The sequence below is a fragment of the Anastrepha ludens genome, chromosome 5, assembly GCF_028408465.1.
Source record: "Anastrepha ludens isolate Willacy chromosome 5, idAnaLude1.1, whole genome shotgun sequence".
In the NCBI taxonomy this organism is placed as follows: Eukaryota; Metazoa; Arthropoda; class Insecta; order Diptera; family Tephritidae; genus Anastrepha; species Anastrepha ludens.
Genome location: NC_071501.1, coordinates 118,120,810 through 118,141,595, shown reverse-complemented (window position 1 = coordinate 118,141,595; position 20,786 = coordinate 118,120,810). Strand labels below are relative to the sequence as shown.

Genomic DNA, 20,786 nt, shown 5'->3' with positions numbered 1-20,786 from the left:
TGAAAAGTTGATATTTAACCACGATTTACTCAATGTGACAGGCATATGATGACATGACATGACATACATATAGGTTTGTATGTATGCATACATGTAAGTACCATATCTACAGTTCTGCGAGCAATTTTGCAGAGCTCTTCAGTTTTTTTTTAAGTATTCAAATCTCTTTAATTAATCTGGAGAAAGTAATTAGATAATCACTCTTGAGAACTACTGCTGAGAATCACCCTCAGTAGTTTCCGCAAAACCTTAATTCCCCTAGATATTTGTAGAGTTATGTTAACAATTTAACACTACTCACTCTCCTCACTCTTATGCCCTCCTGCAAGCTGCACCACTTACTTTTATGAAAAAGAAAAAAAAACAGTCCTGGTACAATGAAAACACACTACTTCCGAACTAGTTAATTTATCTGTAGGGCAAAAATGTGCTAAGAGCTAATTGGCTTTGCATCGAATTTCGAATATAAATATTTTGCATGTTTTTGCTTCACACCTTCGGCTGTTATGTTCATATGCACTTGAATTTTTATACTCGTATGTGTGCATACATAAATTTTGTTCGTGAGGTATTTTTTTTGTTTTTGTTTTTTGTATTCCATCTCTAATTTGTTTACAAATTTTGCACGCAGTTGTTGATGTTGTTGTTGCATTGTTGTCTCTGCGTCTCTGCATGACTTCCTAAGACATTTCTGAGTGCTGCTCTTTTTTTGCTGTTCGTTTATTGATGTTCCATTTTATTTTAATTTTTTGGCACAACAAATGCAAAAACCACAAATTGACTTATTCAAGAAGCACTCAAACACAATAACAGCAATGTCAACGAGCTAACAGAGTTGATGACAAATTTTAATTTCTGAGCAATGAAAAATAAATATGAGGAATATCAACGAGTATATCTTTCTTTGGAATAAATCGAGGCGAAGAAGTAAATTAAATAATAATAAAATAATAAGAAAATAAAATACAATAATAAATTTAAAAAATTAAGAAATTAAAAAATAAATAAATAAAAAAAACTTTAAATAAAACTAAAAAATAAATAAACTTTAAATAAAATAAAATATAAGAAATTGAAGTAAACTAATTAAAAAAATTAAATTCAATAAAAAAGTTAATAGAAATAAAAAATATAATTAACAAAAAGTTCCAAATCGTTCTGATCGATCGATCGAACACTTACAAAAAACATTATTTAAAAAAGTAAATAAATAAAACAAAATCGAAAACTGAAATAAAAAAAAATTAAATGAAACCAAGCATAAAAATTTAAGTACACGTTTTGAAATAAATTAAGGTTAAAAGTAAAAAAATAAAATAAAAACAATGTAATTAAAAAATTATTAAAAAAAAATTTAACATAGAATAAAATCAAAAAATTAACATAAAATAAAATATCAAAAAGTAAATTAAATATTAAAAACAAAGACATAAGTAGAAAAATAATATAAAATAACTTTAAGTAGCTAAAGAGTCCAAACCCTCCCTTCCACGAACACTTATAAATTATTAAGTAAAAAACAAAGCATTTAAAGAAATACAAAAATAAAACTAAAATTGTAGGCAAAAAATGTAAAAAATAAACTAAATAAAATAAAATTACAAAACAAAAACCAATTACATTCACTTCAATAAAATAAAATAAGTCCACAACGTTCATTTCACGAACGATAGAAATCTAAGGCTCAAAAAATAAAAAAATCAAGAAAAAATAAATTTAAACAAAGAAATAAACAAAAACTAAGTTTAATAAAAATTAAATAAAATAAAACAAAAGATGAAACATTAAGAAGAAATAATAAAAAAAATGTATTAAAAACAAATAAAAATAGAAAAATTAAAATAAAATAATATTACTTAAAAGTACAAGAAAACAAATAGAAAAAAATACTAAACATTTTTTTTTTGAATGTATACATATATGTATATAAAAATTAAATTAAAAAAAACATAATAGAAAAATTAAAATAAAATAAAAAAGTGTATATAAAAAAATTAATACAAAAACGAGTCACACTAAAAGAGTCAAAATAACATTAATTAGCATAAATTAAAAAAAATCAGTTCAAGCACTCCGCTACACGAACTTTTTAAAATAAAAAGGAAGTAAAATTAAAAAATTGAAAATTGTAGATGACCTAAAGTTATATGCTGGCAAAGAAAAACACTTGGAAAAATTGATAGAATGCGTATTTAGCTTCTCTAAAGATATCCGAAAAATAAAAATTGCAAAGGGCAAAGTCCTAATCGTCCCCTTAGTATTAAAATAGCCTATAAATTGTTTGATGTTTTGAGAAAATGAATTTCAAACTTTTTGTCGAAAGTAGCTCTCACTCAAATCTCGTTATGTCTGTAAATATTTATTATTTTTTGACCGACGTTTTGACCCACTTTGTGGAACTAGAATTTGACAAAATTTTGACCACATATAAAATCGACGATGGAGAATCTAAAAATTCAAAAAAAAAATAATAGCCTATGAGCACATAGGCTATTGTTATACTAAGGAGACGTAATGTTGAAGCGGATGCAGATGACAACATCGTAGCGAACATTAAGGAAATGGAAAAAGTTGAAGTTTATCAGTACTTTGGTGTATTACAAAACAACAATGTTGAAACAATGCAAATGAGAAAACCTTAGAGGCAAGACAAACCTGAATGGCAATAACCAGATCAGAGCTATCAACTCATTTGCAATACCTGTTATTTCGTATAGTTTAGGCATAGTTAAATGGTCAACAACTGAACTGAACAACTTGGAACGCATGATGCGGACAATAATGACTAAACATAAATGTCATCATCCTAAAAGCTCTGTGTTGAGATTTGCACTGCCTAGGAAAGAAGGAGGTAGAGGTGCAACTGACGTTGGAGCACTGCAGGACAAGCTGATCCTGAAACTTAGAAATTACTACTATGAAAAGGCCGGAAACTCTGCACTTCACCATGCCGTCAGTGCAGCTGATGACAAATTTACACCTCTTAGAATGATGCATGAGTTTAACAGCAGGAACACTACAACAAAAATGGGCAAAGTTGAACAATGGTCACGAATGCCCATACATGGCGTCTATTACAATGAATTGAGAAGCCCGCATGTCGCACTTATGGCTAATCAATAAGGGAATTTTCGCAAAAACAGAAAGTGCTATATTTTCTACGCAGGATGAAGTATTGGGTGTGCAACTAAGTTTTAAAGGTTTTTTTTTCGATTTCAAAAATTTATTGTTAAAAATTGGTACAACATATTTTATCCAAAATACTGTCCATCACTAGCTATAACTTTTTCCCACTCCTCTGGTAATGCATGGATTCCGTCCCAATAAAACTGCTCGCTCTTGGAGGCGAAGAACTCATCAAGCCAATTTTGGATACCTTCAACCGAAGTGAAATGCACTCCCGTAAGGGCATTCCGCATCGACCGGAACAAATGGTAATCTGATGGTGCAAGATCTGGGCTATAAGGCGGGTGGGGTAGAACTTCCCATCCGCTACCATCGAGATAGGTTTTGACCACTTGTGCGACATGCGGCCGAGCATTGTCATGATGAAACATCAATGTCTCATGTCTGGTCACCACTTTTGAATCATCGGAACCAGTACTCGCAGGTTGAAATTGATGGAGCATTCTCACCGTAAGCCTCACACAGCATCCGATAACTTTCCGCTGCACTTTTCTTCAGATGGAAGCAAAATAGCAATGCTTCCCGCGAATGAAGTTTTGTAGGCACAAAAGCTGACATAGTCTTTGTATAAAAAAATTTTTTGTTTACACTTCGACGAAATGACACAAACTAAGAAACGACACTTAGGTTGCAAACACAGTGCACGCTGAGACGAAGACGAAGATGAAGACGAAACTGAAGACGAAAAACAGTGCAGAACAAATCGTATGAATTCGCTCGCTCGTACGCATAGTGCGCGCTGTGACGAAGACGAAGATGAAGACGAAACGCAAGCAATCAGCTTCAAACGCTGCTGTACTGAATTTGAAGACGAATCGCTTGCTAGTTACCGTGGTTTTTGTTTGTTTGTTCTGTCTATGCTTTGGCAAGTTAATTAAGTTAAGACAGTCGATAAACAAGTAATTAAATGAGAAGTAATAATCAATAAAAGGCATAAAACTAAATATATTTTAAATTATTTTTTACCTTAACGTCACAATTAGCCTTTCAGCACATATAATTGGCGTTTTATTAAAATTAGTCCAATTTTTAATAATAAGTGGCTCAATTTTAATTAGAATATAATCAAATGTGCTAATTGTCATTCTGGTATATTCCACAAATTTCTTTTCATCGTGACGCAGCTCATCATACAAATGATGAAATTCACCAAATGCTTCTCTTCCCAAATTTATAGGGTGTACTTTTTTATTTACTTCTATAAGTTTTAATTTAAAATATAAGCTTTGCTCAATCAGCAGGTCATCATCTCATGAGGAATCCATTGGGACTAACATAACAAAAGCGCAACCAATTCGTCTTGCACTGTGCAACCTATTCGCTTACTCGCAACGCAAGCAATTTCTCTTCAGCTTCGTCTTCATCTTCGTCTTCGTCTCAGCGTGCACTGTGTTTGCAACCTTAATGATGACGCTTTCACATGAAACTCGTTACACAAATACTCAGTAGAATTTGACACTAGTATTACTATATGTTTTAAATCCTTTAAGACTTAGTTGCACACCCAATAGTACCGACGCGAATTTATGTAAAGTACGTCATTAGAGAGCCCAATGCTACGGAAGACATACAGTCAATTTCCGATCAATTGGCCTGCGACGATTAGAAAAGCATCAGTTTTTTTTGCTTATAAGTGAAAAGTTTAGTGTGCAAGTGCCAGTGCGAATAAATTCGATCTTCTGTGAGGAGCATAAAAAAACTAATTGAGATCATCTGAATAGTGAAAGAATTGAATAGTGAATATTCATATATCTCAAATATAACAACAGTAAGTACAGAATATGCATATTTTTTGAATTTGTCACGTGGATTATCCTTTTTTTTTTTCAATTTAACCAGTTTTTTTAGAAAATGGGCCGAAAATCGGATAATCGAACAAATTGCAGTTCTTTTGAAAGCCAAGAACTTGAGCTATGCAGACATAGCAAGAACCGTTGGAATATCCAAGGCGTCTGTGGTAAATGTTGCCAAAAAGTTGAAAAATACCAACAACGTTTTAGCGGTAACTTCAAACAATGCCAAAATTGTCGTCGAGAACGCTCACCTCAACCAGGCAGGATCGCAAAATCACCCAAACAGTTCTCTAGGACAAAAATGCTTTAAGTCGGATGATTTTAAGAGGGTTCAGGAATCTGGAGTAAATATTTCGGAAAGAACGTTACAACGACGCTTATACGAAAATGGACTTTTTTGCAGACGACCAGCAAAAAAGCCAAAACTGAGAGCAAAATCGGAGAGACTTCGACGCGAAATATTGGAAAAAAGTAAGTTTAAAAAAACATGTTTGTCCTTTGTCAAATAGCAGTAGTAAGAAGATGTGAATATTCACACTTTTTTGTGGTTGTGTTTTTCTTCTTACAGATCATCTTCAGCGATGGATGCCGATTGGAAGAGGTCACCAAAACCGCAAATTTTGTTCGCAGGCAACGGTTCAACGATGTTGCAAAAATTATATACCTACTGCTTGCTCAAATGTACGATTTTCACCGTGAGAAGACACCCTATTTCAGATATGCTCCACAACCAGTGCATGGAGATAAGGACATGCTTCTCTATTATAACAGAACAATCCTTACGAATACCACAAGAACTCATAACACATATTTGTGGTAATGGTACAAATGACAACACTGGGTTTGTCATTAGTCATTGGCGTCCCATTGAACAAAAATATTCATAAAACGTACACAGAGAAAATCAGCAAATACTCCGATTTGGGGATTGACATCAAGCGGCAGTGGAAACTCAGAAAGGTCATTGCATTGTCACTGATCATATCGGCACACGGACTCGTTCACGTAAATCTGACGGAAAAACTCAAGTAGCTCAAATTGGAGAAGCGCCTGATCTATAACCTTCAAAAAGCGGTTCTGCTGAATGCTTGCCACATCACAAGAAAGTTCCTTCAGTAAATTAGTAATACATATTTATTGTTACAATATTCACACCTGTACGTATTAGTTCTATTTTAATTCAGAGTACGATAGTTAAAAACTTATTAAAACAGCGTAAACATCTGACTTGCAGCTAAGCTGCCGTCAAGTTGTGTAATCAGTTGTGCCTCATTAAGAATGTTTGAACAAAAAAAAATTTAATTAACTTCATTTTAACTTAAAAAAAAATATTTCTTTAATACGTAATGCGCCTCATTCAGCAAGAGATCTATATATTCTAAAAAACGCAAGCTTATAAATAATGAATCTGCAGCGAAAACCTAGTAACCTTTTAAGCCCATTTCACACGTTAAGCATTGCATTTTCCTGTTCCACAATCAAACCACCCATTGCCTTACTTAGCAAATTTTCAGAATTTTTGCTTCGCACAAATGGCATTCAAATGCTGTTTCGTTGGGCGGCGCTGAAATTTTACTTGCCAAAAATAGAATATGAAACTTGTATACGAAGAGGTGAAAAACAAAGGAAAATAGCGCATAAAATACGGGGAAAAGCTTGTAAAAATTAGCAAAAAATGCGAAGATAAACGGAAAAGCGTCATTCGCAAAAAATAAAATTGGCAAAAATAATGGGACTACAAGTACGTATACAAAAACAAAAATATAAAATAAAATAACAATTAAAATAATCGATTTGAAAAGAAAAAGTTAAATGGGGAGCCAGCAATTATGTGCCCACACATGCCCTGAGAATTGTTTCAAAATGCAAATGTTAGTAGATATTAAGAAAAATTAATATTCGTGTCAAAGAAAAATTCCTTACTCAGCACGGGGTAATTGACGAGAGCAGTTGAAAAGCCTACAATAATAGGTTTGCGAAAAATAAATGAACTCATGAAGCGAACATATGGCACGCGATAAATACTTAGTAGAATATTTTTCCTGACGTAATGATATTTAAGCTATCGAAAAAGCTAAGCCGTAAGGTACAAAAAAGCACCTGCTATGAATAGTGTCACTAAAAATCCAGTAAAAAAAAAGTAAAAAACTACTCAAGTTGGTCATTTCGCAACTAGTCGATTACCGTGGAGGGAGAGCCAAAATTTCTATGCTCAATGTATCAAGAAAAATGTTTGGGGGGTTCGGTTCTCCAAACGAAAAACCTTTTGAAAGAATGAACAAAAAAAAAAAACAGTCAGACAATCAGAAAGATTTGTCACGGGGTCTCAAAGGGTCCAGCCAAAGGTTTCTAAAGAAATATAGCATCTCAACCCGTCAGTATTACACCAACGCCAGTATTATTATTCGAAGAGAGTCGAATCTACGTTACAGAAACGATCCGGAAATGTAGACGGCCAAGGAGTGTAGGTTAGGTTAGGTTTTTGTGGTAGTCGGCTTAGAGTAGCCAACTCCCTTTGACCATGTACATAGGTTCGTTGTGGTACCACTGTGTGACACGGCAACCTTACTGTTTACCTTTCATGGAACCAGTTAGACTCTCTTATGAAGCGTAGGACAGGTTTTATCCCACGGACTGTACTCGGGCATAAAATATCTTTTAGATCGAAGTTTCGGCCATTGGGTACACTACAAAATATGTTTATAATGCTACAACAGCAACAACAGCAACCAACCAACCCGCTGGATCTTTCATGTTTCTGCTTTTATCCAAAAGAGAGATTCGATGTCAAGTAATTCAAGTTTTTTGGACATTGTTGTAAATTTTTTTGAATTTTTTTGTGGTATAGAGATTTCAAGTAAGAGAAACTTTTGAAACAAATTTAAATAATTTGGTGTCTAATAATTTTATGTATTTCAGTAAAATAAGAAGTAAGCTGAAGCAATTTTGAAAAAAAATAATAATAACAAGAATTTTGTGATTTAAGGGGGAAGTCTACTGTGAATTTTTCAAAAAATCGATTTTTTTTTTATTAGCTTAAAAAATACTTTGAACCCTCTTAAATAAGGTACAATATGTGTTACAGCTGGCTAAATTTTTCTTCGTTGAAATTTCGACCTTTTCCCGAAGCGCTCCAAAGCGCGTACCTGCTATACTGAAACTTTAAACGCATTTTTCTCGAAACTAAGTTTTTGTATACGGTGTACACGATATCTCGAGTTCTGATAAATGAATCAGCTTAAAAATTTAATTATATATTCTCTGTAATAGTGTCTCTCGTCTGACATAGGATTTTTTTGATATCGTTGTTTGTTAAATTGTTATAAACAATAGTAACATCAATTTTAGGCAAAAAAAAAGAAAAAAATTTCAAGAATTTTTTTTTCAACGCCAAAATTTTTTATCGACATAATCCTACGTCAGACGAGAGTCAATACTATGTATATGATAACAATATTTTGTTTTCTTGTTTTAGATCACCGAAACGTAAGATTTCATGTACACCGTTTAGGCACCTAAGAAAAGCGGACCTGCGCTTGCAGAAGTGCCACAGCGGCCATTTTGAATATTTTGACTTAAAATTTTTTTTTCAAAAACTTAAATATATAATAAAGATAAGAGTTTAAATAGATTTTATGTACGAGCAATATTTTGTTAGAAATAAAATCCGGAAAATAAGCCTGTTTTTCCCCTTGTCACAGTAGACTTCCCCCTTAATCAATGCTGAAAATTTTAGTATAGAGATTTGAAGTAAGAAAATTTTGAAACAAAATTTAACAATTTTGTGATTTAATCAGCGTTGAAAATTTTATTATACACATTTTTTAAGTGAAATATCTTCTAGTCTTTTAAACATTTTTATAAATTTCTTTTAATTTTTGTTTTCATCTTTGTTTACATTTTTGTCTTTTGGCCATTTTACAATAGGTTAGCTTTCGAGGGTCAATAATAAATAGGGCAAAAGCTGAAATGCGGAAAGAAAATTAACATGACAAATTTCTATAAATATGAGCAGAGCAAAGAAAAGGTAGCATATTTCAGCTTCTCGGAAAATCATAACATTGACAAAATGCACACACACACACTAAATAACTAACAGATGGGCGCATCCTTGCAACTGATGGCGCAATTAATGCTGATTTGTGACAAATACATTAGCATTCTAATTGTTGTTTCCCCTTCTTCTACATTATTGCTTCTTCTTCTTCAAATTTGTTGCTTATTATCCGTAGCAAATCAGGCAAGCCGACGGTGCAAGGTACGGTGCCCAAAGGGTTGGCAATTCGTGTGGTAATAAATAAAATATGCAGTTGCAATTTATTGTGTTTTTTTTTTTTTTTATTTATTCTTTATTTTTTTGCTATTCTTTACTTTTCTTTTTGCCTAAATTACGCTGATAAACTAAATTTAGCGCAAATTTTGCTAAAAATTGGCAGAGAAAATGTTTTCGTCGAGTTCTACACAAACAATTTTATGAAAAAATTATTTTAAGTAACATTGATGTAGAGATTTCGTTGAATTGTTGGTTGCAGTCGCCTGCCGCCTGTTTGTCACTCAGTTGGCTGTTGCTGTTTGCAATCTTTTTTAGTTTTGACGCGATTTCTGCTATTGTTGCATGTGGCATATGTTGCAATATGGCAGGCGTTGTGTTCTTGCCACGTCATTAACATTTTACAAGAATGCATCTGACGTTATTGTAATTGGCGCGATAGCAGAAAATTAGCGAAAATATTGATGAGGTTGGCGACACCAATTTCGTGGTTAATACCCGACACACTTTGATACCCGAAAAAAATTTAATTTTGTAAATAAGTAAAGTTTTGTAAAAGAAAATTGTTTTGTAAAAAAATGAATTTTGTAAAACACTTTTGTTCTGCATAATTCTCATACATAAAGTTTTGTAAAAAAGTTTATTTGAAAAAAAAATAAATGTATTTTGTAAAAAAGTTTATTTTGAAAACAAAAAATTTATTTTGTAAAAACAAAATTTTATTCTATGAAAACATTTATTTTGAAAAACAAAAAAAATTTATTTTGTAAAAACAAAAAAAATTATTTTGTAAAAACATTTAATTTTGTAAAAAGCATTTAATTTTGTAAAAACATTTAGTTTTGTACAAAACATTTACTTTTGTAAAGAAGTTAAGTTTTGTAAAAAAAAAATAATTTTGTTACACTTTTGTTTTGCAACAAAAATCAAATTTGTAAAAAAAAATTATTCTGAAGAAAACTTTTATTCTGTAAAAAAAATTAGATTGTAAAAAAAGTTATTTTGAAATAAAAATTAGATTTGTAACATTGAGTTTTGTAAAAAACCTTCAATTTTGTAAAAAAGTTGTTTTGGAAAAAAAAATAATAATTTTGTAAAACACTTTTGTTTTGCAAAAACAAAAAAAACCAAATAGTAAAAAAAAATTATTCTGAAGAAAACTTTTATTCTGTAAAAAAAAAATTAGATTTATAAAACCAATTTAGTTTGTAAAAAAAGTTATTTACAAAAAAATTAGTTTCGTAAAAAAATGTATTTAGTTTGTAAAAAAAATTTTTTTGTAAAAGAATTTTATTCTGTAAACAAGTTTTAATTTTGTATATTATTAAACAATTTATTTAGTAAAACAAAAATTATTCTGTAAAAAAATTTAATTTTGTTAAAAATATTTTTTAAATTTAATGTTGTAAAAAAAATTTTTTAATCTTGTAAACAAAATTTTATCCCGTAAAAACATTTCATTTTGTAAAGAGCATTTAATTTTATAAAAAACGATTTATTTTGTAAAAAATATTTTATTCTATAAAAAAAATTATTTTCAAAAACAGTTAGTTTTGTAAAAAATATGTATTTTGTAAATAAATTAATTCTGTAAAACACTTTTGTTTTGCAATCAAAAATAAGGTTTGTAAAAAAATCATTTTGAAGAAGAATTTTATTCTGTAAAAACAAATTTAGTTTTATAAAAAACAATTTAGTTTGTAAAAAACAAGTTATTTTATAAAAAAAATAGATTTGTCAAAATTTAGTTTTGTAAAAAAATGTATTTAGTTTTGTAAAAAAAAATTATTTTGTAAAAAAACAAAACTTATTTTGTAAAAAAAGCTTTAATTGTGTAAAAAACAATTTATTTTGTATAAGAAAAATTTATTCCGTAAAAAATTTTAATTTTGTTCAAACAATTTTTGTAATAAATTTTGTAAAAAAAATTATTTAATTTGTCCTTTTGTTTGTAAACAAAATTTGATTCCATAAAAAAATTTGTAAAACAAAAAATCATTTTGTAAAAAAATGTAATTAAAAAAAGATTCAATTATGTAAAAAAAAAAATTATTTTGAAGAAAAATTTTATTCTGTAAAAACAAATTTAGGTTTATAAAAAACAATCTAAATTGTAAAAAAACAAGTTATTTTATAAAAAAATTAGATTTGTAAAAAACTCAGGTTTGTTCAAAATTTTTGGCTAGAATTTTTGTGTTTTTTTTTTAATTGTGAAAAAAATTTAAAAAGGACTTATATTTTATCTTGAAAACTAAAAACAAAGTTTATGGAAATGTTAAATAGCATCGAATATATTTCACTCTGAAAGCCAACATTTCAAAATTATAAATATTTTTTAACATTTTTTCACTTTTTTCTTATTGCACTCAAGCCTACAAACAAATAAATTTCAGAAAATTTTTCAAAATACTTGAGTTATAGATAGGTAATAGAGAGAGACTTAAGTTCTGTTGCACAGAGGGTAGCCGAAATATAACAAAGAGGCAGCCACCACTCTCAATTTAGCCCAACTCAGGATATGTTAACAGTGATATAAAAAACAAAATGTTAGAAAAGAGGGTGTTGATCTCAGATCTATATAGTAGATTGTAGTCTAGATACGTTTAGTATGTATACTAGATATTAGGTTCATTCAAACTAAGAGAAAAAATTTAAATAATCGGGTTTCGCAAGTACTCGGTATCGCATTTGTACGCAATTCGTGGAACTTCAGTACTTTTTGTGAGCTTCGAAGTACAAATGATTATCCTTTTAATGACCTCAACGACATCAATCGGCCTACGTTACCGGAACGACACGGGTTTATATCCGATCAAGCACTGTCACTCCAGCAGCATTCCTCAAACAATTGGGCGGAATGTTTATGCTTTTGCAACAACAACAACTAGTTTAGAGACCTCCTTAGTAGTAGTTGAAATGCATACCGATCAGACGCGTTGGGGCTGGAAAATAGGGCAGATTTGCATGCGCACAATGCGTGTATTGAATATTGAATTGGCGGCTTATTTCACTTTCTATTTAGAAATCGAATGGCCGGTTTTGTTCTTGAACTTTAAGTGCAGTATTGCGCAGATAAAAGTTACCGAAATTTGTATCAACCAAATTTTCGAGCTGTCAATTGATGCGTTTTTACAGAAATCATTAAAAGGATATTCCAAGACAATTCTAAACATTTCTATAAGGCAAAAAAATATTGCTTATTTTTTTTATAGTTTTTGATTAGGTTGGTGGTTCACAGGTATTGTAAATATCGCATTGTCTTGTTCGTAAAGTTTTAACGATTAAAAAATGTTCAGCGGACTTGAAACCAATACTGACTATTTGTAACAGTGCGAGAACTCCTAATACGACCTGTATGGTACCTTGCGAACCTCTTTAGCATATTTTTATCTCTTTTACGTTTTCACAACAACAATCCACTTACGACACCTTTGTGAAAATTATTTCAACACCAATAATATTTTATTATTGCGGTGAACGAAGCTGATATGTAAAGGTTAATATGGAATAGGAATGGAAGCAGTGACGATCCAAGACTACTTGAAAACTGTTGGTCGATCCTGAAGAGGTCTTTGGCTAGACAGAACCCAAAAAATTAAACGGACTGCAGAAAAAATGCAAAAACAAAACTTGACGTAAAATTTCGAGTAATTTCTAAAAAAAAATTATATTTTAATAAAAAAGTTTATATATATTTTCTTTATATTTTACTGTTAGCAGGAAAAGAACTGGGTTTACATAGATGTTTACATTCACTAAAAAAAACAATATTTATAAAATTAAAAAAAATATATATTTACAATACTTTTTATAAAACAAATGTTTATAAGAAAAAAACTATTTTAAAATGTTTATAAAAACAAAAAACAAACTATTTTAAAACTGATAATAAAACATTGTCGTTAAACAAATATAAAAAAATGTATATTAAAACAGAAAATTATAACTGTTTATAAAATATTATATAAAGGGTGGTTAAACTTCAAGGGCCGATGTTGAATGTGAACCACACCTAAACGACAAGTTTTTTTCTGCATTTCATTTCATGTGGACCATATGTGGTTTTAACAGGACGGTGCCATTTGTCACTTGTCACACAGCTAACGAAACAATGGCTCTTTTCCGCGTAAAATTTGATGGCCGAATAAACTCACGTCGCGGCGATGTCAATTGGCCGCCAAGATCATGTGAATTGACACCGTTGGACTTCTTTCTTTGGGGTTATTTGAAAGAAAAGCCAGCAACAATTCAAGAGCTAAAGGATGAGATAATTCGGCACATTAATGGCATAGAACCTCAATTATGCCTCAGCGTCATCGAAATTTTGGACCATCGGATGGAGGTGTGCCGAGACCACTTGGCCGATATTTTATTCCATAGGTAATTGAGCTATACCAATATTACCATAATAAAGAGAAATGACAATAATCTCCTAAAAAAATTGTATTTTATACAAAATCAACAGCGGCCCTTGAAACTTAACCACCCTTTATTATATTAAATTTTTTTTTAATTTTGCAAATAATTGTTTTTTAATATTTAAAAAAAATTTTTTTTTAATAACGAAATTTTTATAAAACCTGTTTCTGAAATACGTAACTGTTTATATTAGTAAATAATATTAAAAGTTTATTTTTTTTAATGCTTTTTAAATACTTGTTTTTTTTTTTTAATTTTTTTTTTAATTTTTTTTTTTTTGATTTTTCTTTTTAATTATTCTTTTTAACATTTTTTTAGTAATTAAATTTTTTATAAAAATAAAATTTTTGTAATTTTTTTTTTTAATAATTTTATAATTTTTATATTAATTTCTTATATTATAAAATATTAAAATGTAATTGTTTCTGTTTTCTGTTTTAATTTTTAAATAATTTATTTTTAAATATTTTTTTAAATGTTTTTTCTTTTTAATTTTCATAAAAATTTAATTGCTTCTGAAATACGTATCTGTTTTCTTTTTTTTCGGATAACACTTGATTGATACCTCTTAATTACTACTGATCAACGCCTTATATCTACTACTATACAAGGTGGCGCAAAATTAATCATCTAATTTTGTTTTTGAGTAACTTTTTTACTAAATAAAAAAAAACGATTTTGAGAGTTGGAAATCTTTATTTTCACCTTTGTGCGCTCCGTTCCTTGTCTGTTTGTATACTGCAGTTGTCTCCAGTTCACAAGTGCCAAATATGATTGATGTGCGAAGCTATTTACAAAAATTATAAAACTTTCGATAAGGTGGTTAATTTTGCGCCATCTTATAAATTCGGCTCATAAGCACCTGCAGCTACTACTCTTTGCTAGTTTGTATTTAGATATCAGCAATTTTGATATATGCGTCTAATAAATTCTGTAATATTATTCCCCATTATTTTCTCGGTAGCTGGCTGTAGTGATCGATATCTCGTAAAGCAGCGACACAAACTAATATTAATAAATTCGTGTAGATTTCTCCAAAAATTCTCGAAGCTAACATTCAACTAGCAAGTAAATTTTCATAAAAAAAAATTTGTCGATGTTGAAAAAGCAGCATTTTTCGTAATAAAATTTTTTCGACTTTCAAAAATGCAAGTAGTGGTACCTTTTATCTGAGCAATACTGTGTGCATCAGCAAACTAGATCATGTAAGCGTTGGAATAATTACATAGTAGCGTATAAATATGAATGTACCTGCGAATGTATGGAAGTGTGATCAGCGCTTAATGATCAGTGATCTGCTCGAGAAAAAAATTAATAATACAGTATGCAACAATATTCAACCACAAAAGCAATATTGAATTTCTTAATTTGCATGCATATATCAAACAAGTAGAATCTTATGACTTCAAATAGTTATTTAGTTGCTGGCACTTTGCACCTAAACACACACACACACACACACACACTCTTACAACGTTCATCAAATATTATTCTCAATATTCAATTATTTAATTAAAGTAGACAGAGCAGCTCGCCCCACGAGCCCGGCAATTATTGAAAGGCAAAAAATAGCTCAATAAGAAAATATAAAATTCATAGCAAAATGTCTAAATGGTGCTAATTTTACTTAATATTTTTCTCTTTGCTATTTATACTTTTTTGAATACTTTAGCTGTTTTTAGATATTCGCTGTAAATAAGTGTCGCACGAATTTGACAAATTTTCATAAACTGAGCAGCTTTCGGAGGCAGAGTCAAATCAGCGTCAACGTCGAAATTGCGCTTTTTCAAATTTTATATAAATGAAGCTACACTAATGGCACTGGGCAACATGAATTTGCGAACAAAAGGGATTAAAAAAACTGGGGGAAAAAAAAAATTATAATATATTATAATAAAAATAAATAAAAAATAAAAGAACACCAACAAAATGTTTATGATAACGACGTCAGCTCATAGCTAACAATGAAACTGAAACTGAATAGAAATAGAAACTGAGGCAGGAACAATGAAAAATGTTTTCTTAAATTGGAAACGAATGAAGTAGAAAACGGGAGATAAGAATCTGCATCAGACAAGTGGCATAAGCGCCACATGACGAATGTCAAATGCCAAATTGGACGAACACGCCTCTCTTCCTGGCTCACACTTGATTGATCATTCGCATTTTGTGTAGCTCGAAGCTCAGCAATTCTTTCGATGGCTGCTGATTGCCTCGTTATTGGGACAAACAATTATGATATAAATGAGAATTCGAAATAACAGCAATCACGCGAGAAATTTCAGATTATTTGCAATAACAATAGTCACAAGAGCTAAGTGAAATCGCTGCTTACAATGTGTGACTTATTTTTAGCTTTGCTGTGAAGGTTCAAAAAACTGCGTAAATGTGATAAGAAATCGAGAGGCTTGTGACAATTTCAGATGATGTAATTAAAAAAATAAAAAGACAAAAAAATCAAAAATCAAATTAAAAAGAAACATAAAATGATAATTACAAAAACAAAAACATTTAATTAACACAAACAAAATTAGAATAAATTAAATAATATAAATAAAATCAAATAAAAAATAAATAAGAATATAAAAGAATAAAACCAATACATAAAAAATATAAATAATAAAAAATAAAAAAATAAAGAACAAATAGCATAAATTAAACTAAAAATGTTATTCAATATAATTAAATAAAAAAAAAATGTATTAAAATACATTACTAAACTAAAATAAGTTTCAACAACAAAATCATTACAACTTGAATAAAAAAAAATTAAAAAATAGGCAAACTAAAATTAAAAAATTTGACAAAAAATACAAAACTACAAGTTTAAGCAAAACCAAAATTAAAACTTATATGAAATCAAATAAAACAAAGTACGATAAAAAAGTAAAACATAAAATTTTTTATTGTTTCAAATTCAATTCAAAATATTCACTTAAATAAACCAAAAAATTAATACCTTTAAACAACAAACTAAATAAAAAATGTAGTACAATGAAATGAATTAAAACAAAATAAAATAAAACAATCACAAAAAAAGAAAAAGTATTTTTAAAGATTTGAAAAAACGAATTACATAAATAAACTTTTTTAATACAAGTAAAAAAGTAAAAAAAAAATACTATTCAAAAAAATTATAAATAATGGAAGTTATTAGCTTAAAAAACCAATGAAATTAAAAAAAAATTGAAACTATAATCAAAAAAATTTTACAATAAAAATTTAAAAAACAAACTAAATAAAAAATGTTGTACAATGAAATGAAATAAAACAAACACAAACAAACCCATTTTTTAAAATTTGAAAAAAAACGAATTCCATAAAAACACTTGTTTAATAAAAGTAAAATAAGAATTTTATTCACAAAAAAATTAAAATAATAGAAGATATTAACTTAATAAACTAATGATATTAAAAAAAAAAAAATAAAATTCAAATTATAATCAAAAAAATTTTACAAAAAGAATTTTGAAAATAAGTTCAATACAAAGTTTAAATAAAATTAAAAACAGGTAATAAGAATAAATAAAAAATAAGCCAAACAATTAATTATATTAAGTAAAAAATAAAATAAAAAATATAATAAAACAAAACCAAACCTAAAATTACGCAAAAACATGAAGCTAGTTAAATAAATAAATATTTATATAAATATTAAAGAAAAAAATACTACAATAAAATATGAATATAAAAAAATATTTACAAAAATAGGAAATAGGCCCAAAAACATAATTTTTAAGTAAAAAAAAATAAAACAAAAAGAAAAAACTTAAATAAATAAAAAAAAATTAAGTAAAATACCCATAAACAAAAATGCACAAAAACATAAAATTAATTAAAATAAAAAGATACAACAAAAATTAAAAAAAAAACCTAATTTATTAAACTATAAATATAAATAAGAATATACAAAAAAAGTGTGTAAAGAAAAATAAAAAATAAGCTAAAACAGTTAATTATTAGAAAAACAAAATAAGGTGGGAAATTAAAAAACAATAATTCAATAAAATTTAAATATAAATAAAAATCTAATATAAAAGAAATGTTAAAAATAAAACAGAACAAAAAAACTGAATTAAGCCATAACACAAACTAAAATAGGGTAAAACAAAATAAATAAAATAGAAAAAAGAGGTAAAAATTAAAAGAAAAATAAATAAATTTATTAAAATAAATAAAAAATAAATAAATTTATTAAAATAAATAAATTTTACAAACGTTTAAATTTTTTATTTGCCAAAAGAAAAGGTATGTTAACTAAAAACACAAAACAAAAAGAAACGAGCTTAAGCGCACTAGCCTGCCATTCCAGAGGTTGTGGATTCGAATCCCACGTAAAGCACGGTCCTCGCACTTTTTTAAACTTGCCTACTTTCCTAGTTTCTGAAAACAAAAAATTTCCTCAACCACAACAACCTTATCCTTCCAATCTTTACTCCCGCACAAAAAGTCAGCGCCATTACTTGCATTGTGGCTGCTAAAACAAGCAAAAACAAACAGTTACACTTTGCATCAGTGGCGCCAGCAAGAGAAAGCGGGCAATCGCGGTAATAGCGCAGACACACCACATTTAGCGAAGTCCTCAACCATCTGTGCGATCCTTCTGCCAGAAAAATTTTACACACAGATGGGGCTTCAAGCCGTAAGGCTTTGTTCCTAAGCAACGACAGGTGGGCATTCCCACTACTTAGAACTGGTAGCGGCAGGCTAATAACCTACCCTGTCAGAAAACAAATAGATTAACGAAACCAACGCAAGACTGAGTCTTGTCGAGGTCCTATGCTCCCGAGTGGAGTGAACAAGGAAAAAAACAAAAATAAGATGGCGCAAAATTAGTCACCCTATAGAAATGTAATTTTTTCAATGGCGTCGTATGTCAATTATATTTCGCACATATGATCTAGAAAGTTGCAGCATACAAAAAGCCTAGCAATGGAGGATGTAAAGGTACAAATAAAGATTTCCTTCCATCAAATTTATTTTTTTTATTCGAAAACAAAATTGAATGATTAATTGTGCACCTCCTTGTATTGTAGTAGATATGATCAAGTTGTATCCAAAACGGGTAAAGGACAAAATAAAGATTTCCATCACTGAAAATAATTTTTTTATTATTAAAATAGTTATTCAAAAACAAAAATGAATAATTTATTTTAGATTTTTGGACTACATATACAGCTTTGTGCTTCCTCCGAACACAGATGGTTTTCTATGAGACGCTTTTTCATGGCAGAAACACACGAAAGTTTGCCATCGACTGCCGAAGAGCGAACGATATTAGAAAAAAAGTGTGGAACAATTTTTTAAGTGAATGTAAATTAAAGAGAATATCGAGCGCGCTAAGAAATTCTAGGCTGGTAGAAAGTTTCACACGCAATATTTTCTTTACTATTATTTCTTCATTATTATTATATTTCCTTTTATGAATATCCGCAATTTTTTATCATAAGCTTTACTTAAAATCATAATAACAAAAAGAAAGAGATAAAATAAAAAAAGATCACAGTAAAAAACACGAAAAACCTATGTGCATACAAACATAATCAATGAAATAAAATTTTTACGCCTAAAGCTTAGAAATTATCTAGAAATCGTAATTGCAATTAATTAAAATGTTCCCTTTCTTTCGCATTTGCTCTCTTCCCATAGCATGCGGACCAACTGTCGAATGCAACAATGAGCTTTATACGAATAGAATCTGCAGTGCATTGCTCTCGCACAATGGAGCGCGCACAGCCTAATTGAATTATTTAGGGAAGAATAAGGAAAACGCAGAAAACCGAAAGGAAATTATTCTATATATATTAGTTAAGCAATAGAACCATTACCGATTGTCATAAATGATAGCTGATTTGAGAAAAAAAAAGCACGCTATTTGGCAAAGTGAGTGTGTAGAGTAGTTTAGGCGCGCGGGCAGGGGCAGCCACAGGTATTCAATGTTATCGTGAATGGAGAAACGAAGCACGAGACTTTTCACAACAGCAACAACTCAATAACTCATTGAACAACAGTTGAAGCAGCAGCGCCGAGCTTGCCATTTAGCGCACTTGTTGCTGCGTTACAACAAAAGGTAAAAACAAAAAACAAAGCACGAGCTTTACAATTCCCATTCCAAAACATATTTGATTTGTTTACTTGGCTTTGCGGCCAAGAGCAAAGTGAAGAGAGCACACAATAAATGTTAAACTAACGATCGCGCGAACAGCCACACGAACACCTACGTAAGGTATAAATGCTGATATCACGTACGCACGATTAATCCCGCGATCAGCAGGCAAAGCACGTTGGCGGTTGAGAAAAAAGTGCAGAAAAGCGAAACACAAAAAAGAATAAAAATAAAAAAAAATATAGAAGCACAGATAATGAAAACACGAATGCAACAAGCTTAATTTGTTTTATCTCCATTTAACGAGTAGAAGCGTGCGCTTTTAATGATGCCTACTGATCCATCGTCGTTCAATCGATCGGTTGGTTAACACGAACGGTCAAAAGAAAACTCATACCACAAACTATGTATGTATGTATGTAAAATCGCGTAGACACTTGCACAATGTTTTATTATTTGTATTACTTTTTACCGGTGTACTGCACTGTCACAGGGCGAAATCGATACTAATTCTTACGCTGAGAACGAGTGTACATTTAAAGTGATCTCGCTGTTGCATGTGAAATAGGAAAATGATGATTGGCATCGCAAAGAAAACTAATAAAAAGGGGGAAAATAGGCACAAATGAGCGCATTCACAGCGGTTTGTCATTTGTTGTTAGTGTTGAGCGGCAGTGTTTGTTTCTTGTTTGTTGTTCATTGGAAAATGCGGTGAAAATCAATGCAACTGACGATGATCGTGACGAATGATGATGACGTGATGACGTGCTGACGATGATCGCCGTTGGAATGCGCAATGCAACAATGAAAATGAGTATGTGGGACGTGGTGCCTACTGGTGTAGTTCAAGTGAGCGTGCAATGAGCTTTGATTTGAGCATGGCTAGCAGGCAGTCGCGATCGCTCTCAGACTGCGAGTGATGATAGAAGCGCGCGACCTCCTGCTGGCTAGCTAGATATCGCGATTTTTGTTGTTGTTGTTTTTGTTTTGCGAACTTATCTTTGGAGTTGTT

At 30.0% G+C, this 20,786-nt stretch overlaps 1 protein-coding gene across 6 annotated transcripts in view; it reads right to left on the bottom strand.

The window, feature by feature from the left end:
• LOC128864587 (GTPase-activating protein skywalker) overlaps nt 1-20,263 on the bottom strand; it is a 111,775-nt gene extending 91,512 nt beyond the window's left edge. The window contains exon 1 of one of the 6 annotated variants that reach the window (XM_054104332.1): nt 20,172-20,263. The gene's annotated coding sequence lies outside the window, so the exon portion shown is untranslated. Of the gene's footprint in view, nt 1-20,110 lie in introns of all 6 variants that reach the window. The other 5 variants (XM_054104333.1, XM_054104334.1, XM_054104337.1 and 2 more) reach the window with 5 other exon arrangements.
• Between the last annotated feature and the right edge of the window lie 523 nt (nt 20,264-20,786).